General features: G+C 35.8%; 1 long non-coding RNA gene across 2 annotated transcripts; it reads right to left on the bottom strand.

Annotated features, from left to right (window-relative positions):
* Positions 1–600: 600 nt before the first annotated feature.
* LOC149016010 (uncharacterized) lies at positions 601–19,500 on the bottom strand. Of its 2 annotated transcripts, none has more exons than XR_016173692.1 (3): positions 19,214–19,500; positions 14,488–14,680; positions 601–865 (listed from the first exon to the last, which is right to left on the bottom strand). It is a non-coding gene; the product is annotated as an uncharacterized LOC149016010 (long non-coding RNA). The 2 variants fall into 2 exon arrangements; XR_016173693.1 differs by lacking the exon at positions 601–865 and adding an exon at positions 1,033–1,097.
* Positions 19,501–19,877: the final 377 nt, after the last annotated feature.

Raw genomic sequence — 19,877 nt, 5'->3', positions numbered from 1 at the left:
CCGAGATTCACATAACCAAACAGGCTCTTAAGGAATCCTTCTGGCATTTTTTTGTTCTTAAAAAACAGAACAACAAATGATAAGTGTTTATTAAAACAGTTTGTTCTTTTGTTCTTGAAGAACCAACTTATACAAAATATGTCTTATATGTCCTATGTCGAGAGATTAGAAATAAGTGAGCTTATGAACCACGGTTTGCTACAACCTTGTACAAAGTGCAAATGCATAATTTCCCATTAGCTTCATTGTACACTGGGGTACTAAATGTATTAGTTTCTTTTATAATTATTTACATTTTGTCGCAGTTCAGGAAAGCATGATGTTTTGTAAGTTTTTTTTTTTTTAAGAACTAATAAATGATTACTTGTAATCATAGTCATTAGAACTGTAGGAATATAGGTATTACATTTGATATATATCCGCAATTTTCTCCGATGTATATTATTAAAAAAATATTTTGCTTCCAGATTTTTTGTTCATTGTTTGAACACCTATAATTACCACCATATGGTTTGAATTAAGCCAGAAGCATTAGGTATGCCTGCCTTGGGCAAACCCAAATGCATACAAGCCATTGCATCATCTATTGCACAAAATCAACAGCATTCAACATTTCAACTGTGTCTAGCATTAATAAATTAACTTATACGGAGTGCAACATTTATGTGATTAAATACAACATAATAGACATTAGCTAAAACTAGTACAGGATTAGCAGCAAATTGAACATGCAAAACCAGCTTCAGAACTAGGATCCAAATGACAAAGAAGACATCATGATCTTGTTTGTTTCTCTCAACATGCTGGAGCCTGATCAAGACAATACTTATTGGGTGGATTCTGAAGTCCTGATTCAATCTTTCATCTTCAAATGTTATTCATGGTTGGATACAATATTCAAAATTGCAAATTGTTAGAATAAGCACTATGAAATAATGAATCGAAAAATAAACAAAAACTAAAATACAAAGAGATTTGACGTGGTTCACATATTGATATGGTATGCTATGTCCACAGCGAAGAAGAGTTTTTCACTATGTAGAAGAAGAATAGAACGAGATTTCACAACCATCACCAATAATGACATTACCATAATCCTAATATCGCCCATCAAATATGTCAGTGCAGGTTCATCTTCCAAATTGAGTACAAGAATTTAGGTAAACATAACACAAACCCCTAAGAATGTAGAATCCCATAATCATCTATTCTCCTAAATTTCTGTAAGAGAACTTGAAGAACATTGAAATTTCAAAGGAATCTAAACATTCAACAACAATTAAATTACCATAAGCTTTCTAACTATTTGTTAGTAAAATAGTTGAAGTACACACAATTCTTTCTGGAGTAGAAAACAACATCCTGGAGGCTGTCAGCAATCACTGCCTTCACAGGTTCATCATTAACTTCAGGAATCAGTTCTGGCTTCACATATGGCTTTAAGTTGCTATCTTGCAGACATGTTCAAAATGTAAAAAAATGCGCTGAATCAAGAAAACAAAGAACTTAAAGTCTCATGGCCATGAATTTGTAGCTACTGAAAATAACTAGGTTAAACAAAAGATAATATTTCAGCAAGTTATGCTCAAATTTTAGACATCGAAAACCCCAACAGTCTAGGCTTTTTAATCTATTAAATGGTAGTATCTACCATAAGATATCAAACTGGACTCATGCTTCATAATTCAAGATCCACAAGTTTTTAAGGTAGAAGGTATGAATTCCTCCTGGTCAAAGGAGTAGGTTCAATTTTCTTCTTTTTTTTTTTTAAGAAGAAATACCAATTCAGGGGTCAGTCTTCTAGCTTGGGAGTCTTAAGCCCATAAAATTAATAACAAAGTAACAAGAATAAGCATAGGAAGTCAATTTATAAAGCAGCACAATCTTGGGCAATAAATGGAAAGATGTTATATTTGTTGAGGTATTTGAGTCATACTCAAATATAGTTAAGGTATTTGATTCAACATATGTTTTAATATAGGCCATCAAATTAGCTAGTTATGATCCAATGATGTAAATGGCATTTGTAGAAGAGTCCAATTAGTCATGGAACCTAGTGTTGTTCTATAAATATTAGCTGGAAGCAACGGTCTAGGTATTCCAAAATTAGATACTCAGAGTGTAATGCTTTAAGCGACCTTGTGCTTAAACCCTAAACCCTAACAATATTGACATAATACTGGAAACAACAATGCCTTTCATCATATGTAAGCAACATAGTCGTAGTCAATAATCTTTTGGCAAAATTTTGAACCAACTTGTGCAAATAGACTCCTTATCATTGATTAACTGATTAAGAGATCATTATCACTTCTATGAATGAAAATATTTAGTGAGTAAATTGAGAAAAGATTTAAAGTGGAATATAATGAATGGAAACAGCAAATATCTAGTAATGAGGTGATTGTTTTATGGGAAACTATGCAACAACAGTAACAATGAGACATCACTTGATAGAATTGTTTGCCCTATGAGCAATTAGGGTATAGATCATATGCAAGACAACAATTAGAAGGTAACTCATTTTACAAAATATGATTAGAATCTTCTACCAAATACAATGGTAGCCACCGCTCCCATCCTTCCAAGCTAGACACTGATGCAAAACTATCATCACCAATTTAGACTCTATGTTGATCTTCATTTGGATACTCAAATGAGTAGGGGTCAGCCCAAGCTAGCATACTTGCATCAAATTATCATGTGTAAGGGAAAACTCATCCTTGAGTTTTGCAAAACAAAAGAATTAGCACCCTTGAGTTTTTGCTGTTGGGTCTCACCACGAAGAACAGACCATTGATCAATCCTTCATTTGGAACCTTGATCGGACAGTGTACTCCAGCTGCTAAGAAGCACTACTATTTTAACAGAAACTAACATCATTTTGAGATTCAACAGAGGTCAGGGTCTCACTTCTTAAGTAGTCCCCCCCCCCCAACACTGAATAACAAATGGACCAGTGGAAGAGCAAAAGATGTTGGTGGTGCTGATGCCAGAACCAAAGAGGGAGTAGGCAAAAGGAGAGGAGAGATAGTTAAGAGAGAATGACTAGGTATAGGGAGGAGACAGGAAACAAGCAAGCTTGGTTAAAGATTGGGAATTGGGTGTTAAATTTCTCCATGAAATTGCCTATATGCACGTCCATTGATCATAATGCTGCTAGCTAGGTTCCCTTAGCATTGCTTTCTGCTCCTCACAGATTCTGTTGCTGGACAAGTAGCTTCGAGGAAATGCTATAAGCCTGTAACATTCCTCTTGAGTGAAAATATCTTGGTAAATCATTTATCCTATTTGTGGACACATCCTCCATATGATTGATTAACTGAGATAAGAATATCATAATGACTTCCATGCAACATAATATTAACAACTAAACTCCACAAACACTTAGGATGGGTTAAATCAAAACAACACCTTGTAATTATAATGTAAGAGAAGTGATCATTTAGAGAATGTAATGCACCAAATAATTGAATTACACTACAACAAATCCGCCATATAACTGCGGAATTTTTTGCAATAAAAAGTAACAAATTCAGCAGCAATAGCCTATATCTGCGAATTATTTGCATTTTATTATCCATTGATATAGGCTTCGTCACAAATGCAATAGCTACACATAAAAGAACGCACCTACAAGGTTATGTATAGCTATAGTTTTTTAATTACGGATATTTTTGTAGTTATATCTATAGATGCAGTTTGTTAGTTGTGGATGGTTCTATATCTAACTTCTAGCTACATAAATTATAGTAACGGATGTTTTCATGGTTATATATCCTCTAGCAATGGAAAGTATAATTACAAATGTTTCTGTGACTAACGTCTAGCTACACATGTTATAGCCACGAATATTGTTGTGGCTATCCTATAGCTATACAATATATAATTGGAAATGCTTCTGTAGCTAATCTGTAATTATTGAAATTTTAGTTATGGATATTTTTGTGGCTATAACTATGGATATTTTCATAAGAATTTTAAAACTTTATAGCTATGGATTTTTAATTACGAGTGCTTTTATTGCAAATATATAATAGTAGATTATTTGCTTTAAATTTTTCTGCAATAATTATATATTATAATGTTTTTAATAAAACTTATAACTCAAATGTTGACTACAAATTTTTGTGCATCATATTATAGATTTTAGCCTCAAATTTATAGCTACAATATTTGTTTAAGATTTTTTTTTTATTATACATATTTATTATATCTAGATAATCCACTCAATATATGACATATTTAAAGTCAAATCCATTGATAAGTAATAATAAAATATCATTGAGTACAATACATAGCTTAACATTCAAATACAATAAATTCTTAAACTAAATTTAACTCATCTAAATCATATTATCTAATACATCAATAATCTTGTCCTAGAAAACTTGACTACAACAATTCATATTGTATAATTTTCCATTCATTTTGGACTTTCCACCTACATCCCAAAGAAAGATAAAGTATTTGGATTAGTGGATGAGTATTTGTGTCATTCAATTTATGCATACAAGCCTTCCAAGCTTTATAACATTGCAAACTTTCCAATGGTTCTAACACTTCAATTTGATGTGATTCAATTTTTTTAGGTATTGTAATCAATATTAATAAAAATAAAAATTAGCCTCCATTCAATAAATGCTAACAAGAAAAATAAAAACTATATTTTCAATGTATTTTTTTGAGAAAAAAAGAGAGATCTACTAAACATAAAACTAGAAATTCTAAAATATTGTAATCAACTAAAAGACTTTAGATCTGAGAATAAAATATTGAAAGATTGTCAGCATCAATTTAAAGTTGGAAAAAAGAAGAAGTAGAAATTCTTTATTTTTCTGACTAATATTGCAGGTTTTTCTTAAAGATTGGGAAGTAGAAATCAAAAGCAAATCTTACCTAGCCAAAACAAGTGGCAAGAGTATTATATGACGTCAACCTGGTAGTCGCACCAGTCTCCGTTTATTTGTTAAAGATGCCCCTATTTAATTTTGCTCAACAAAAGGGACAAGATAATGTTGGATTGAGTATTTAGGAATTGTATGGGCAGAAGGCAAGGAAGATCCTCATGGATTTGATTATCAAAATCACAATGAAGTTATTGAGATGGAGAAAATATGAACTACTGTAGAAGGCGAACAGAAGAGGGTTGAAATTTTGCTAGAGAAGAAGAGGAAAATATATTCTTTGTGGCTATCTTGCATTTCCCTCTTTGTACACCATTTCATTCTTTTTTATAAAAATACCATAAAAGTACTAAAAGGGAGGAAAAAAAACCTATTTGTTGGAAATTTTTCGTTTAATATTTTTGGGGAAATTGTGGGATAAATTGAGTTCAAACAGTAAAGCAGTTTTAGTTTCCAATAAGTGTGGCGGGAAAAAGGGAATATATTGGAAACAAACTAAAAAAGGAAAAAGAACAAAGATAATAAAATGGGAAGTTTCCCACTTTCACTATCTTCCTAAATCTAATAAACTCCTTAAGGGCCGGTTGGGTACAAGAAAACAAAAAATATCAAATCCCTAGATTCATACAGAAAAAATCACCCCCCCTTTTTTAAAAAAATCTCTCTCCTCTCCAACCAATACATTTTTTTTTTTGAAAAAAAAATAATTATTTTGTGTGAGGGGGGACAAAATAAAAAAAAACAAAACCTTCCCAAACCCCAAACACAAAAACAACAAAAAATAATTTTTTAATAACAACCCAACCCCACACCCAAACAACAACTAAGTTTATAAATTATACTCCTAGTTTGAAATCTCAGTATTTGCCCATCTCTAGACTCCTGCCCTATCTCGCCACCACCCCGCCACTCTCACTCCTTCTGCACATTAGAATCAATTTAGAAAATCTTTTCTCTCTCCACTAATCCTTTCTTAATAGGTATTAGATTGGATTTAGAAAATTAATTTAGATTAGATTTAGAGAATTAATTAAGAATAAAACAAAGACCATTCCATTTAAAACAGCCACGTGTCATGATTCTATATTAGAAACTGAGGATAAATGGAGGTTTAGAAATTGAGACAATAAAAGTTTCTTTTCTTTTATAAATATCTAAGTTATAACATTGATATGTTAAATAATTTACGACTTAAATAATTTACCTATATAAATGATCTTCTTTAAAGACCAAAATACTTTTCATGCAATCTAATGGAAAAATTAATGTGTTAAAAGGATTAAATATGTGGGCAGTAACAGCTGATACAAACAAACCAACAAAAGAACATGGTTAATTGGAATGCACCTTGACTAGCCTCAAGGTCTCCCAACAAAAACCCTAATCCATTGCAGGAGACATTGATCAAGTAAAATTGAACAATGAAACAGCATCATAACATCCTATCAGTTCAAGATTTAATTCGTCTCACATTTCATTTGGTTTAACAGAACAAAGAGAGCTCTACAAGAATAATTGAACCAAAACTTTAATCCATACTTAAACAGCATTAATGATGACACCGAACCAGCCAAACAAATTCATTACAAGATAGCAAAGGCATCAAAGAAACAGCATCAAGTTAACAATGGGTATTCAAAAGCAGATTGAAACATGTCCATTACCAGTCCTTTTGAAGAATTCTACCACAGTTTTTGAAAAGACAGATTTCAACATGTTACGGAGAAGATATATAATCTCTGTTTAATAAATGAAAGTGAACAGACATAGATTATCAACCTGTTACGGAAAAGAGACATAATCTCTGTTTAATAAATGAAAGTGAATGCAATTCTAAACTAGAACCGAGTTTCATCTGCAAAGGTGTTCATGCAACTCACCATGGATGGGTTATGAAGGAGCACACAATCTTCTGCTTCCTAGTGCAAATACGAGGATTAGAAAGACTAGTAAACACGTAAACACTCCTGTCTGCATTAAAGCTTCAGAAAACTCTCTCCTTTGCTCCCCCTTTTCACCTTATGAGATTAAGAGAACCTTGTTCCAAATGAAGGGCGCCAGAGCCCCTGGACATGATGGGCTTCCTGCTAGAGTTTTTCAAAGGAATTGGAATATCATTGGTAATGATCTCACCCTAGCTATTCAACACTTTCAAGGGGGTCACATGCTTCAAAGTCTTAACAAAACTCTTATCTCTCTTATTCCCAAGAGATCCCATCCTCAAAATGTCCCTTATTTTAGACCTATCAGTCTATGCACTATTCATAAAGTTATAGCTAAATATCTCGCTAATCGATTAAAACCCATTTTGAGGTCTATTATTAGTCAGACTTAGATTGCCACGTTCCTTGGTAAAGCCATTTCAAATAACATTTATCTTGCTCATGAGTACCTACACTTTATGTGCAAATCAAAATCAAGATCTGGGTATATGGCTCTCAAACTTGATCTTTGCAAGCCCTATAATAAATTAGAGTGATCATATATTAAAAGCACTTTGAGACATCTGGGGTTTGATTCTAGATGGGTCCAATGGGTTATGCAATGCATCACAACTGTTGAATACCAAATTAAAATCAATGGTGCCCTTTTTAGAAATATTGTGCCACAGAGAGGAATTAGACAAGACTATCATTTGAGTCCTTATATTTTCATCCTCTGTCAAGAAACTCTCTCCCAAAGATTGAGCTCCAACATAGGGATACTTAGGCTACCAGGTTTTAAACTCTCACACCTTGCCTCGAAGATTAATCACTTGTTCTTTGTAGATGATAGTATGATTTTCTCTCCTACATCGATAGCTAATGCATCACAAATTAATATTTTTTGCAAGATTATGAACAAATATCTGGCTAGCACATTAATCTTGAAAATTCTACAGTTCTATTTAGCACCAGAACTCTTCATGCTCTTAGGACTGACATAGTGTCCACTTTTGACATTAGAGAGGTTGCTTCTCATGACCTACTTAGGTCTCCCCTCTTCTATTAGGAAATCTAGAATGCAAACTTTTTTTTTTTCATTCTAGAGCATCTAGATTCTAAATTATTTGGGTGGAAGGGGAAACTATTCTCCCAAGTTGGAAAGGAAATTTTAATCAAAGTAGTGGTTTTTGCTCTTCTTGTCTATGCTATGTCATGTTTCCTGTCACCCAAAGAATTGTGCAATCTTATGAATCAAAGGGTCCGTCAATTTTGGTGGAAAAACGAATAAGGTAAAGGAATTCATTTGGTTAAATGGGAAATACTTTGTAAAGGCAAAAGAGAGGGAGGTCTAGGGTTGAAGGAAGTCTATTGTTTTAACAAGGCTCTATTGGAAAAATAAAGTAGAGACTTTCAACCAACCCATACTCATTATGGGCCTAGGTAATGCAAGTTGGAGACTTTCCTTGAATGCCATGTCTCGAGTAATTGTTCATGGAGTTGGAGAAGTATATTGGTTGGGAGGGAAATACTTAGACAAGGTATTGTTCAACAAGTGGGAAATGGTGCTACTGTGAATATATTTACAAACTCATCGATTCCCGTTTACATTTTCATTGTATAGGCAATACCCTACGGAACATGACTTGACTTGGTTGTATGATCTTATTGATTGGGACAATTTTCTTTGGAAATTACCCTTGCTTCAAACATTATTTTCTCCAAGTGAGATTTAGGCTATTCTCTCTATTCTTATCTTGGCTCTTGATACATCGAACTCCTGGATTTGGGATAAAGCTAAAGATGGTAAGTTCTTTGTGAGATTTGCCTAGCACCAATGTTTAGTCATGGTGGATGAGCAAGGTAATGTAGCCTCTTCTTCATCTGCATTTGATTAATGGAAACAATTTAGAAGATCCCCACTCTACCAAAGATTAAACAATTCCTTTGGAGATCTTCGCATGAGGCTATGACATTAGGGAATTCTTTATTCTCGTAAAATGTTTCCCTTACCCCTATCTATTTAATTTTTGGCCATAATCAGGGGAATGTTTGTCATACTTTGTTTTTCTGCCCCCATGCTCAAGAGTGTTGGAGAGCTTCCCCACTTTGCATAAAGACTTATGATTTTCCAAGGTCAAATTTATTTTATTGGATGGATTTTATCAACCTAAAATTCATGGGTTGTGATAATATTACTTTGGTAAATCAGATGTGGAGTACTTTAGTTTGGTGTACGTATTTGGAATACTCGAAATTCAGCTCTATTTAGAGGGATTGAGATTTCGATTATCCAAGCCATGACTTTATTTTCTTACTTATGTGCAAATATTCAATCCCATGTTACAGTATCACAAAGGGGTTATGGGGATCCTTATCAAAGGCTGTGAAATCCCCCGGATTTCTAACCCTTTAACCCATGGTTACAAGACTGCAAACTCGAGCCTCGAGTCGGCGGCAATTGTGGGCCATTTGAGTTGAGCCCGAAAGTTCGGAGTGGACCCTAGTGATGACTCGACATCCTCTAGAGTTTAAGAGGAAAGAGAAGGTCAATCACAATGGTGTTAAAAGACAATTTTGGCACGTTCGTATATTGGCGATGGAGAGTCTGATTGACGGTGGTAAATATATCCAAACGTAGATCATCAAAAGATCTTTCATTCAAGCCGAGAATCACCGGAAACAGACCTCGGATAGGGGGTCAAACATGGACCGGTTGATTGGATCGGTCGACTGCCCTAACCCCCCACCCCTTCCCAATTATGGGATAGAATTGGGATTTTAGGTTTTAAAACCCTATTTTATATTTTAACTCATCTTTAAACGCATTTTCTAATGCTAGAGTGGGGCTAAAGCTATGGAAAGAGGAGAAACTAAGGAGAATAGTAGATTCCATCCAACCAAAGGTGCTTTGTGACCCGGATAGTCGCAAGAACATTGAAATATGTGAGAATCCTTAAACCCTCTTCTTTAAACATAGTTTTGTGGGGTTTTTTTTTCACTTTGAATGTGGGATTTCAATAGTTGAAGCATGTTAGGCATTTTGAATGCTCTTAAATAGTTGTATTAATGCTTCCCTCTACTAGGTGAGTTGTTTGTGTGAATCATTGCAAAAGATTTTGCATTTTGAATCTCTGAGACGCCCGAGGGCGATTTAGAGAGCCAAATTTGGGCCTTTTTGATTTAGAACGAATTGGGTAAATTGATGGTACCCTTAGGACCCTATTGCTGCCAATTAGACTTTTCCAAAGTTTCGTTTATATTCGATTTTGAATCGGTGGTGAAATAGTAACTTTTTGCCGAAATTAGGTTGAGAGCGGTGGGTTTGAACCCATATAACATATTTGGTTTTTGTGGGATGATTTTGGATACCTTTTGAAACCCAATTGACTTCTAATTTATATTTATTAATTCTTTTACATGATTAGGTTTATTTTGAATTTAATCACCAACTTGTGAGAGTGAAATTTGGGACTTTGGAGAACATAATCGAATTGAAATGTGAGGAATATATTCTACCTTACATTGCATGTTTAATGATGTTAATTAATTTTCATTATTGATATCTTAACTTGCTTTAGTGTTTATTATTTTGTGATTTTGTTTGTGATTTTGCGATAATGAAAGATAAGAAAGTATGTTTACTTCTATTTTTCAATATTCTTTGAATGATGATATGAGAATGTGTATGAGATTGATTTTGAGACTTAGATTCTCTTATGTCTATTTACCAACTAGGCTTGTGGGTTTGCCCATTACCCTAGTGAATAAGTATGCATCTAGACCTAAGTACATGAATGCTAGGTGTCTAGAAGTGTTTGGCTAGATACCTTATGAGTACTACTACCCTTCCGGTGGGGGTATTGAAACCGGTTAACTCGTGATGTCAATGGATGGGTCCTATGAGCATCAAGTAGGTCCACTGTCATCATGAGATGGTAGGGTTGCATATAAAAGATAAGAGCTCATGGGCGCTTAAGACCGGTAAACAACCCGTTAGAGGACATGAAGAGCATCTTGTCCATTATATGTGGATGATCAATAGGGTTAAAAATCAATGTAGTCCGAGCTGGTTGGTGCCATAGGATATGATGACTCTAGTAGAAAAAGATACTGAACTGAGTTGGTTGGTGTCATAGGTGATCTTGACCATATGTAGTACAAGACCATATGACTATGCATTGGGCCTAGAGTAATCCTTGACACGTGCCAATTCTTATATCAGATGGTGATGTGAAAGAGTGGTGACTTATACCCCAACCACGGATTGATGTGACTTAACCCAACAACCGCCAAGAACCCAAAAGACGTGTATCAAAGCAGTGAGGGAAGAGTGATTTAGACTGGTCTACGACTTAATGTGTGTCTACTATAGAAACTTCATGATAGAGTTAGGAGCATAATATCATAGTCATTCCTATATCATATAATTATCATTAATTACATTATCGATATTATTGTATATGTGTGGTGTGAAAATCTTGTGAACGAATGCATGATATGATGTTGAGTTGACCTCACTGAGTTCTGTTGAACTCATTTCTTTTTATATGTCTGTTTCTATTAGAATATATGTAGGTTATAAGGACTCATTCCAAATGGAGGATTCGTCACCGGCAAACTTTCTTGAAGGAGTGACTGAAGAAGATGTAGACTTGCATAAAGCTTCATGCTTGTGCCAGGACTGTTCTTATGGGGTTGGATTCTATTAGAGAATTAGTTTAGTTTAAATTTCGCTACAACAAACTATTCTTCCTTTCAACTCTGATATCCATTTTGATTAACTTTAGATAATGGATGATTGTAATCTATTGATAATTCAGATTTGATAACTTTATACTTGAACTTGATTTATTCTTGTCCTTTTAATTATGCTATATCATATGTTGTATGGAATTGTCACTGAACCTAGGTCTTGCGGTGTATCACCCCCATGGGTATTCGAGTATGATTGGATCCGGCTGGGTGGGGTGTGACAAAGGCCATCTCATCCCATTTCACAAGAGCTTGTCCTTTTTCAAATCTTTGTTGATGGGTCATGGGATAGTTTGTCACACAAAGGAGGTAGAGGATGCATCATGTGCTATTTCAATGGCAATTTTGTGGTGGCTCAAAGCAAATATGGACATAGTTCATCGGCAAATCTTGTTGAACTTGAAGCTATTAGGGATGGTATTCTCCTTGGGTCTCCGTAAGGAGCAGTTGATTTGTATATCCATTTGGATTGCTTACCAGTGATTTTGGCTCTTCAAGGGCTCCAATCATCTTTAGATTGGATGAACTCTAGTCTAGTGTTGGATATTTTGAGACTTTGTTATTTGTTTCGTAGGGTTTCTTTTAGTTAATATTCCTAGGGTTGGCAATGGATTCGCTGACTTTTTTGCTAGGGGTGTTTGTTGTTTCTCATTAGAGAGATTCTAGTGGGGTATACTATCTTTGTTTATTGTGAAATCTAGCCCAAACTTAACCTAGACACCCTATCTATTTTGGGTGAAGAAGGGCTTGTTTGAAGTTTGACCTTGAAGTTGGATCTTAAATACAGTGTTGTTATCCTTGGAAGGTCCTAAGAAGTCAAGTTAAACCTCACCCTTAGTGTAGATCCAAAGACCCAAAGGGAAGGAAGAAGTCTTTGTAGGCCATCAGTAAAAGACATGGTGTTTGACCCGAAACCTATGGATATTGATAATGGTGTTCTCTTATGGAAACCTTACTTAATTTGGAGTTGAACTACACATTGATGAAGAAGAACTTGGTTGATGGGCCTAAAGCCTAATTGGATCTAGTTTGAAGACATCTCTCCATGCTAGATAAGTGAATAGATGTGTTGAAAGAAGCCCATCCAAAGCTATTGAGGTTTGGACCAAAGGATGAATTCTGAAACAGTCCCAAGTTCCCAACAAAATTAAACAGTTAAGATTTATACAAAATCTAAAGGGTTCTTAGCAGCAGCAACAGAAAATCTAATTTGGCAAAAAACCTGGTTAAAGGCTAGTTTACATAAGTAACAATCAAAGATCACAGACGAGTAAAAGTTCACTGTGAAAATTTTAGGTACTTAGACATAAAAGTTATGCTCCCCATTATCCCCCATGGGAGGTTTGCACAGCATGGGTGGAGATCAAAACCTATTTAAGATGTAGAAAATGCAGATAATACAATCAAAGAAGCAACTTACAGACCTCAAATTCTTAATCAACTGAAAGCCAAAATATTAGAACACCGTCCCCTGATTATTACCGAGTCAAACATCACCACTAGTTCCTTCTATTTTTTTTTATAAAATATTAAACACCATCCCTAGTTCCAATGCCTGAAAGCTCAAACAAGAGTTTCATCACCACTATAATTATATATTTCTTTAAACCTAAACGTTGAGAACTCATTTTGTTATACTACGTGTGGAACAAAACCATCAATGTGCACATTAACTTGGTCAGGTCAGTGTACAAGAGTCCTCTAGCAAAGCTATCAACTAAGTCAATGCATATTATTAACTAGTAGCCTTAGAATTAGATAATCATACCATACTTACCATGAAGAATAACCATTCTTAATTCCATAATTTCAGACAAACCCCTGAATGATCCTTGCCCACATTTTAGTGATAATTAAACAGAAATTTGGAGAAGAAAAAAAAAAAAAAAAAAAAAACGGAATACAAGAAGATTGAAAGTACCTACGTTTTAATTACTGTGAACTTCCAGAAACTAATAAGTAATAACAAATGATGAAGGCGGAAGTGTAGTTACTTATTTTGTTAAAAAAAAAATGGGGATGTTCTTATTTCTTATGTAAACAGGATGAAAAAGAGGTTTCCATTATATTCAGTTTTTTCTCACTTATTGTGTGGGTCTGGGATGAAATTGATCTACCACTCATTTCCAAGGTTTGAGTCTTCCTCTTTCAAGAGGACCAAGATGGAAACAAGAAAAGTAGTAAAACGTTTTAGGTGACTTTTAATCAAATAATCAAATGTGTAGCCATTTCAGCGTCAGAATACAAAGGGGAACAGTTGAGGATGAACAGAACAGAACAAAACCAAGTTATAGTTTTGCATCTAGCATGTTGGTTCAACATAAGTAGGAATAGTATGCTTAGTAGTTGAGAGATTTAGGGGATGCAGTGTCGGCTTTAGATAATGAGTGCATGAACAAGTCATCGTGGGATGAAAAGAGGAAGAAGGGACAGGAGGTTGTTCAACAAAGGTGAAGAAGGACCCAATTTAAAAGACAGCGCAGGTAGGTCTTTTTTTTTTGGCCAAAACAAACAAGTAGAGATTAAATTAAATGAAAGAGTTAAGGTCATAAGACCTATACAAACGGGAGGGATCCACAATAAACAAAGGTGGTATACCCCACCAAGATCTATCTAGAGATAACCTGCAAGCACCCTTAGCAAGAAAATCCGCATAGCCATTGCCAATTCTAGGAATATAACTAAAAGAAACCCTATGGAAAAAAGAACAACGCTCCAAAATATCTACTACTAAACTGAGACACATCCAATCCAAAGATGATTGGAGACCCAGAAGAGCCCTAACAACGGGTAAACAGTCCAAATGAAGATGCAAATCCACCGCTCCTAAAGAAGAGCCTAGAATAATGCCATCTCTAATTGCTTCAAGTTCAATTAAAGTTGGTGAAGCACTATGACCAAACCTGCTTTGAGCCGCTGCAAAACCACCATTATAATCCCACATGATGCACCCTCGACCTCCTTTGTGTAAAGTACTATCCCATGATCCATCAACAAAAATTTGAAAAAGAGCAAGTTCTTCAGAAATTATATGACTAGGCCTTGGATACAAATCCCCATAAGCCCTTTGAGATTTCATCATATGAGATTGTATATCTGCACATAGATAAGAGAAAGTAGTCATTGTATGAATTATGGAGGCTTCAATCCCTCTAAAGAGTGCAGTATTCCTAGTATTCCATATACACCAAGCTAATGCACTCTACATCTGATTCACTAGGGTTAAGTTGTCATAACCATGGAACTTTATTTTGATAAAATCCATCCAATCAAATAAATTTGTCCCTAAAAAATCAGATGTATTAATACGGAGGGGGCATAGTCTCCAACACTCTTTAGCATAATGACAAAAAAACAAAGTATGACATACATTCTCCGAACCATGACCACAAATTAGACAAAGAGGGGGAGTGAAACATTTCTCGAGAAGATGGAGGTCCCAATTGCAATAGCCTCATATGAGGATCGCCACAAAGATTGTTTAATCTTTGGGAGAGTAAGAATCTGCCAAATCATTTTCCAATATATTGAAGAAGAGGAAGAAGAAACAACATTACCTTGATCATCAGCCATAGCTAAACATTGATAATAAGCAGATTTCACCGTGAACTTACCATCCTTTGTTTTGTCCCAAATCCAAGAGTCTAACGTATCCGGAGACAATAAAGGGAGTGTTAAAATAGCTTGAATCTCCCCTGGAGAAAATAGAGACTGGAGTAAGGGTACTTTCCAATGGCAAGTGTCTCAATCAATTAGCTCTTGCACCCAAATTGGACTATGTCCCAAAGGAGCACTACTAATGCCATGGAAAGGTAATGAAGGAAGCCATGGATCCTTTAAAATATGCACATTAGTACCATTTCCCACTTGCCTAATAATGGCTTGTCTAAGAATATCCCTCCCAGACATCAAGCTTCTCCAACCCCATGAGAAATTTTTTGGAACACGACATTCAAAAAATGGAATGTCTTTTATATATTTTGCATGCATCACTTGGGCCCATAATGAGTTTGGGTTTGTTAGAAGTCTCCAACTTTGTTTGGCAAGAAGAGCTTTGTTGAAACAGTGTAATCCCTGAACCCCAAGCCTCCATCTCTTTTGCCCTTGCACAGGGTTTCCCATATGACCCAATGAATACCCCTTCCTTGGTCATTTTTCCACCAAAATTGTCGGATCCTTTGATTCATTTGTTTGCAAATTTCATTGGGTATGAGAAAACACGACATAGCATAGACAAGAAGAGAAAAAGTGACTTCTTTAATTAAAATCTCCTTCCCTGCATGAGAAAGTAATTTCCCCTTCCACCCAGATAATTTAGAATCAAGACGCTTCAAAATAAAAGAAAAAGTCTGCACTTTAGATTTCCCAATAGAGGACGGAAGACCCAGATAGGTTCCATGAGAATTGACCTCTTTAATATCAATAGCAGAGACTATATCAATCCGGAGATCATGAGGGGTTCTGGTACTAAACAGAACAGCATACTTTTTAGGATTGATGTGAAGGCCAGAGACTTGTTCATAATCTTGCCACAGAACATTTATCTGTGATGCATTATAGATAGATGCAAGGGAAAAGATAATGCTATCATCAGCAAAAAAGAGATGTTTAATTTCTGAAGCAAAACGGGAAAGCCTCAAACCCGGTAATTGAGGGATACTTAAGTTGGAACTAAGCCTTTGTGAAAAAGTCTTTTGGCAAATGATAAAAATGTAAGGACTTAATGGACAACCTTGTCTAATCCCCCTCTATGGTACAATAGGTTTGGACAGGTCACCATTGATTTTAATTTGATATTCAACAGTGGTGATGCACTGCATAACCCATTGAACCCATTTTGAATCAAACCCTAGATGTCTCAATGTATGTTCAATATACGACCACTCTAATTTGTCATAGGCCTTGCAAAGATCCAGTTTAAGAGCCATATATCCAGATTTGGATTTAGATTTGCGCATAAAGTGTAAGTACTCATGAGCAAGATATATATTATCATAAATGGCACGACTTGGAACAAAGGCACTTTGAGTCTGACTAATAATGGACCCCAAGATGGGTTTTAATCTATTAGCCAAACATTTTGCTATGACTTTATATGGAGTAGTGCATAGACTGATGGGTCTAAAGTGAGAAACATCCTGAGGGTGGGTTCTTTTGGGAATTAGGGAAACAATGGTTTTATTAAGACTGTGCAACATATATCCCCCATTAAAGAAATGTTGCACAGCAAGGGTGAAATCATTGCCAATGATATCCCAGTGCTTTTGAAAGAACCTAGTAGGGAGCCCATCATATCCAGGAGCCTTGGTGCCCTTCATTTGAAACAAAGTTCTTTTAATCTCATCAGAAGAAAAGGGTGAGCAAAGAAGAGAGTTATCTGAAGCTGTAATGCATGCAGGAGTGCTACTGAGAAACTCCTGAGGAGGGATAGAGTGAGAAGTGGTGAAAAGAGATGTGAAATGAGACCATATTGCAAAACTGATTTGAGAGTCCTCAGATAACCAGTTACCCAGATGGTCTTTAATTTTTGTGATAGAATTTTCTTGCCTCCTTTGTGCAGTGGAAGCATAAAAGAACTTTGTATTTCTATCACATTCTTGTAACCATTGAACTCTAGATCTCTGGCACCAAAATTTTCTTCTACTAATAATTGTTTCTCAATTTCTCCTTTCAGCTCAAATTCAGCATAACTCTCAGAAACAGATTTGGTCTGACACTCTTCCAACAGTTGGGATAACCTAGAAATTTCCTTTGAGGCATTACGGAAAGTAGTTTTACTCCATAACCTTAAAGATCTTGTGCAATTCTTGATCTTTTGATATAATTTGTATGCAGGAGAACCAAGGTTAGGTGAATTCCAGCCAATAGAAATTTGAGAAGTAAGGTCAAGATGATCTTCCCATTGGGTCTCATAATGAAATCTCATAGGGCGTTTGTTTGCAGGGTGTAGGGAGATTTCCAAGGGGTTATGATCAGAACTCACCATGGCGTGTCTATGAGCCTTGAACACTCCCATACAGATCAAGAAACTCAATATTTACAAAAGCCCTATTGAGACATTCCTTTATCAAATCCCTCCCTTGACGCTTATTAGACCAAGAAAACTTAGGTCCAGTGCACTTAACCTCAAAGAGGTGGCAACTATCAATGGTCATTCTAAAAGCATCTAATTGTGATTGGGGTCTAGGGATGCCACCAAATTTATCATCATTTGACAATATTTCATTAAAATCACCAAGTACAAGCCAAGGGGAACTTACAAAGGAACCCAACTATGACAATTCATACCAGATCCGCTATTGATGCTCAACCTAGGGGTGGCCATATACCAAAGTGGTTCGACACACTGCACCAGATGATGAAATGATAACTTGCAAATCTACAATATTTGAAGAAGATGAAACAATATTGACTGAAACAATACCATTCCATAAGACACGAATGCCACCTGACAAACCAATGGGATTAACAGAGAAAAAGCCATTAAACCTTAAAGTTCTTGCCACACAATGTATCATAGCATTGTCTTGTTTTATCTCCGTAAGAAACACCATGCTGGGCCTCCCTTTCTTGCATACTTTTCGCAAATATTGCTGAGTCAAGGGTGGACCGAGCCCCTGGCAGTTCCAGGATAAAACATTCATGACCCCCTTGGGGGATGATTAAGGGCAGTCCGCCTCACCCTAAGGAGTTATTTGGACCCATTTTTTGGAAATACCCAAGTGACAATGCTTTTCAAATTGGATGTGACATTGATTGATAATGAAAGATAAAGAAACATATATATGTACAAGAAGATTCACCATCCAAAGACAAAATTAAGCTATCTAATACGGTGATAATGGCTAATATTGAAAATTTGAAAAAAAACAAAGAGAAGAAACGGAACTGAAATATGCACAGGAGAAATCTACAAACCATATATGAAACTATGATGATGGCTCAAGGAAAGGAAAAGAAGAACAACGATCAAAGGAATATAAAAGTGCAATCAATTCAAACGATTCAGATGATTCACATATAGAATTCTAATATGAAAGAAAAAATTAAAAGAAGCCTTCTACGGTTAAGCCACCTGCAACTAAGAAGGGCGAATATTTTTTCAATTTTGAACTTTTAATTTTTTAATTTTAGAAACTGAAATCAGGGAATATTTCAAAGACTTGCAGAATAAAATAGAAATGAGATTATGGGGAAAGGAGAAGAATTCATTCGCATACCGATTCATGATTTGGGGGTGCGGATAGAAGAAAAAAGATAAAATAAAAGAAGAAGTCTGCAACGGTGTAACCGCCAGCAACAGAGGATAATGGGGTTTTAACAAACAAAAAGCATATAAGATAGAGGATGATGGAGAAGCTAATGGGGGAGGGAGAAACAAAATTATAATAATAAGGGTGGGAAAGGAGAAGCAAAAATTAAGGTATATTAACTGCTGAAAACATATTCTGTAAAAAGGTAAAACCACTAGAGAAGACAAACAGATGAAAAGATCATAGATAATGTAAGGCGGAAACCATGGGGATGGGAGACAAAAGAACAAGAAAAAACCCCTCACGGGAGGGTATACCTCGAAATAGATGGGAAGACAAAGCAATTACGGGGGAAGGAAACCACAGCCGCACATACCTGCGAGCAATCCGGTGACCTCCGATCAACGATGGACGGGGAGAAAGTCTATCCAGCACCTCTGGAAAAATCCCTCACAGTGGAGGTAAAAACCCTATCGAAGGATAACCCTAGACACAGGGGAAGAGAGCACGGCGGCTCTGATGGTTTGAAATATGAAAGACAGGTAGGTCTGAAGGTATAATTGAGGACACAATATGGGCAGACCAGAAGAAGCAAATCAACTGATCCACTTTACTAAGTCAACAGGGGAGCCACCCCTATTCTGGGACTTTGAGCAAGCTTCTTTCTCCATAATAGGTGGAGGCCCAATGATACTTGGAAGGTAGGACTAGTTGGAGAGGGCCTTGGGAAGGAGTAGGATTGTATTAAGAAATATTTTTAGAAAAAATATAGAGTAAATTACAGGTTGCACACTTTAATGCGGCGTAAACTCTATGTTGCATGCTTTAGTGTCTAAATTATAGATTGCTCTCAAATTTACAAGTTGCATGCTTATCACTTTCCATCCAAGATCTTGTTAAGTTAGGAGTGAAATGTCTACATTGCCCTCATTATGGTATAATGACCAATCTACCCTCATTTAAACTCTCTCACACCCAACCCCTAGGTGGGTGATAGGGATACCTCAGCGGACCTCAGCGGACCACCACTGCTTGAAACC

Source organism: Hakea prostrata, chromosome 5 (genome assembly GCF_041222555.1).
Source record: "Hakea prostrata isolate BN-2017 chromosome 5, UWA_Hpros_2, whole genome shotgun sequence".
Classification (NCBI taxonomy): Eukaryota; Viridiplantae; Streptophyta; class Magnoliopsida; order Proteales; family Proteaceae; genus Hakea; species Hakea prostrata.
This window is presented reverse-complemented; position numbering and strand designations above follow the sequence as displayed.